The sequence below is a fragment of the Triticum dicoccoides genome, chromosome 3B (genome assembly GCF_002162155.2).
Source record: "Triticum dicoccoides isolate Atlit2015 ecotype Zavitan chromosome 3B, WEW_v2.0, whole genome shotgun sequence".
In the NCBI taxonomy this organism is placed as follows: Eukaryota; Viridiplantae; Streptophyta; class Magnoliopsida; order Poales; family Poaceae; genus Triticum; species Triticum dicoccoides.
In genome coordinates, this window is record NC_041385.1 from 4,842,467 (window position 1) to 4,847,061 (window position 4,595).

Consider the following 4,595-nt stretch of genomic DNA (forward strand, 5'->3'; position numbering starts at 1 on the left):
CCCCTCATCTTAACATATACCTCTGACTTTGCTAGTATCTTGGTACATTATATTTTTCATGTAATACTTTATATATCAATTGGACCACCCTGACAAAACGCCATACCATGCCCGCAGCGAAAAGGAGGCCAAACAGACCATTTTCAATAAGACTCACCTTGGTCTTTTTTTTCTGTACGACTTTACCTTCGCCGCACTCTTGCGGCAAAGCTCGTCGGCCTCATTGCCTTCTTCGGACACTGTGGCGTTGATGGCCTTGAGGAGATGGCGTATGACTCTTCTTCCTTGGTTACGTTCACTTGGTCGAGGACTCGGCCATTGGCCTTGACCACAATTTGATGAAGGGTGACATCCTCCAAATGGATCTCATGCATCATGATCTGGGATCCAACAACGAGTAGCAAAGCCGCACGACAAGACATTATAACAGAGTAGCACATAAGCATGGGCTAAGATTGCGTTGGTTGTCTCTAGTTGTGAAGTAAGAATTGTGGCGGCGGGTCCGGGTGTTGACAAACGAGGAAACGGGTGATCCATTCTGTGATCTTTCGTGGCGCCAGCCTTGCGCATCCCTCCTTCATAGCTTGCCATCAGAATATGAGTTGCACTGTCGTCGACGCGTGTGGTTGGTTTATTGGCATGGCATTTTGTGCAGTTAATCGTGACCTTTGTTGTCTGGACTTTGTCGGCAGTTTTTGGTAGGATTTGGAGTCGCTTGCTCGATGAAAGTGATGATGATGACGTCAATGTGCAAGCTTGACCATGTTTTTTTAGTTCGAAGGACAATGTTTTATTTCACATGTATGTGTTGTGCGTCTGATTAGTGGGTTCCCATGGTTTTCGCCAGTTTTTTGGTAATTAAGTGGGCAACTCCCTTATACTCCATTAATTAAGTATTTGCTTTGTTTAACAAAGTTTAGTGGTTAGTCTCCCAATTCCTGCAAAACAAAATATAGTATAAAGACATTTTTTGACAGTGAGGGAGTATATACCGTAGTTTTAAATAGCCGGCTATAGCTCCGCTAGCTATAGCCTTTTCAATAGGGTGCCGCTAAATGGTTGCCTTCACAAATAGCCCGCTGTAGCTGATTTGGAGGTCCGCCGCTATTTAAAACATTAGTATATACTACTCCACTTGAACAAGCACGTTCAACTCTCTGGACTTGACTGCAGAACATGGCGGGAGTAGAATTTTTGTGCCTGTTCCCGGAGTCGTCTTAGGGAATCTTTCAACACTTGGCCCATCTCTTTGTTGCAATGCGGACGTCGTAACTGACAAGCAGCACCATGAGAAGTAGTAGGATGGTGCGAAGGCATCTGTGAAGATTTGGTGCATCAGGGATGCGCATGCACGGAAAGTTGGTGTGCAAGAAGATGTTGAGAAGGGAGGAAATCAGACCGGTCGACATGCATCAGTTCAGCTGATGATAAACCCTTTAACTGATCGTCACATGACAACAACGTGTGGTGTGATGTGCAGTCACCTCCATGTATTTTTTTCTTCTGCCTTTACTACCTCTTTGTTGTTCCATGTCAATCGTCAGGTAGTTAAAACCAGAAAGGCTGGCTGACAGATAAGTAGTACTGAATAAGACTGGCACAAAAACAGTTTCTTTCCGTTTCATGTTTACATCAACGGTTGTAATCTGTTGTACATCATCATACGGAGTACTGAATAAGGCAAAAGGTAGAGGGATCATGTTGTTTGGGACACCCACCACATCTGCACATCTTCATGCACACGCTACATACATACATAGTGATTGTAGTCACCACACCACAAATGCTTCTTGGCTTCCAGTATAGTGGAGGCGGTCGTTGCCCACTTGGCTTTACTCCCTACTCCTACCCTGCGATGAGGATCAAGGCAAAACAGTCGTCAGATTTGGTGGGCAGTCCTCATCCTGCTCTTTCCAACGCATCTTGCAAAACACTCCAAACTCGTGCCTACAGTAAGTAAGTAAGCCGCATGCATGATTTCAGGCGAAGGCAGGCAGGTGAATCATGGATGAAAATGAAATGATTCGGAAAGGGACCTTGCTTGCTGCTTCAACAAGGACGATCCAGCAGTAGTGAAGCAACAGGCGACAACGGTTCCTATGCTGTATTGTAAGTTTGTAACTGACCAGAGAGTCAGTAGTATATCCACAGATGAGATGATTGAGAGGTTACTGGACAGTCTTGACACACTTGTCACTACCCCCCTTTACGTACTTACTTTCCTGTCTAAGTGATCCATCATCGATGTATACTGATATTCCCTCCGTCCGGAAATATTTGTCATCAAAATGAATAAAAGGGGATGTATCTAGATGTATATTAGTTCTAGATATATCCCTTTTTATCTATTTTGATGACAAGTATTTTCGGACGGAGGGAGTATTAACTAGCTGCTGCTTTCGTTTTCACAGTTCATTAGCTCAAGATAATGTACGGACGTTTGGTAGACGGTAGTACCTGTAATTAACTACCTGACGTCTCCAGCACACTCCAGAAGTTCAGTTCAGTGAAGCAAACACTTGATCTGCCGACTTCCGGTTGCCAGCGTCAACATTTTTCTTCCTTTTTTGGGGAAGCAGCGTCCAGCTTCTTTTCAACAAATTATTGACTATTTGTGCTGAAAAAGATTCTGCGACTTACCTTCCATTTCCATGGATGGGTGTCACCATTGTAGCTGTCACTTGTCACAAGGTAGCTGCTCAAAGGTCTCTTCTTTCACCTCCGAGAAAAGTCTTTTGTACCTTTGCAGCGTGACGCGGCACCGACACCAGGGTCGATCGCAATGTCTCAACCTGGTAGGAGCTGAATTAGAAACTCGCATGACCCCAAACCCGCCACTAATGGCGATGTCACCGTTGTGATCCACAACCATTATTGGTTAGGCAAATAGGTGATTACCTATGTCTATGTTTACCCATGGGAAATAGTAGGATGGCTAAATTATTTCTGACCCTCATGGGAAATTATATAGAGTACACCGTGAGGTGAAACTTGAAGTACAAGACAAGACATGGTATATTTGAACTATTCTATCTCTTTCTCCTTATTTCTGCACAATTATACGTATTCCTAGGCAAATAAAATAAATGTGAAGAAAGAGAAAGAAAGAAGATAGTAAAAATAATATTAATGTAATAGACAATCTTATAACCCACATTATTGTATGAATGATTATAGATGATGGCTACAGATGACATGACAATTTCATATAACCACCAGCTGCCTATACTATTAATCATGCTCTAAGCTTGCTTTTGTATTACCAATAATCAATCGAGTGTGTTCTGTCCCCTCCCTGTCATCATTTATGCAAAGAAATTATCCTTTTGCAATTTGAACAAGCACACAACCATCGAATTTACTATGGCCAGCAAGCATACTTATCACGTGATAAACTTTTCTCATGATAATACATGTCTCATTTATATCATAAAGATTATAGTACAGGCCGTATAGACATCGACCTGACAGAACTGAAAAGTCGGCAAATCGCCAGGTTTTACACAAAGGAACACCAGCCAGCAAGTGCATGTTCCTGCAGTCGCCTTATGGGATCTTTCAACACCAGGGCCGTCTCTTATTTTGGCGATGCGATGCCATAACCAACCACCACCACCACACCATGAGAAGTAGGAATGTACGTACTACGCTTCATCTGAAAGGGTTTGGTGCACAAGGAATGCGCATGCGTGAGAATGCAGTGTGCAAGAAGAAGAAGAAGTTGAGAACAGAAATCAGAGCAGTCGACATGCATCAGCTACCAATCATAACATGACGACAACCTGTGATGCAGTGGCGAAGCTAGAACAGATCTTCAGGGAGGCAAACACATATTATGCATGTCTGGGAGGGGGGCAAAGGCTCTATTTTCTCTAATCTAAGCAGGCTGTAAAAAAAATTCTTCATGTCTTTTACCAAGGCTGGGGGAGGGGCGCGACCCCTGCAAGGCTGAACGTAGCTTCTCCCCTGCTGTGATGTGATGTGCAGTCACCTCCATGTTTTACTTCACCTCTCTGTGTTGTGCTCACATAGAACATGAATGAAATGTGAGGTAATTAGGCCAACTCCAACACACGACCCCAAATGAGCATCCATTTTGTCTGGATTTTGTTTGTTTGGGTACGATAATGAGGCGACGGCCGACCGTTTTCTTGGATGCGTTGACCGTGCAACCAACGCGCGGACGCATCTCGTACATCAGCCTAGAATTGTTTGCAAATGAAAATTTTGTCACTACGGCCCTAGTTCACGCCGACAACAAAGCCTGCCTACAGAATGATCGACCACCCAAACGTCTCACCGGCAACACAACCAGCGGTCGGCACCCTTGCCAGCCTTCAAAAAAAGGGCCATAGTCCACGGCCGAGCCTTCCCTGGTTCATGTCGTCTCGGTCGAACATCTCCTTTTGCCGGCTGTTGAACCAACTTCTCTTCGGGAACATGTTGGTCAAGTCCACACTCATGATTGCTAGCGCCACCTCTTTTGCTTTGGTGTCGGCATTTGTGGCCTCAATCGCGAGCTTCTTTGTTTGGGCGGCCTCCTCAATGTCGAGCTTCCTCATCTTTGGCGGCCTCCTCCATGTCCAGCTTCCTCT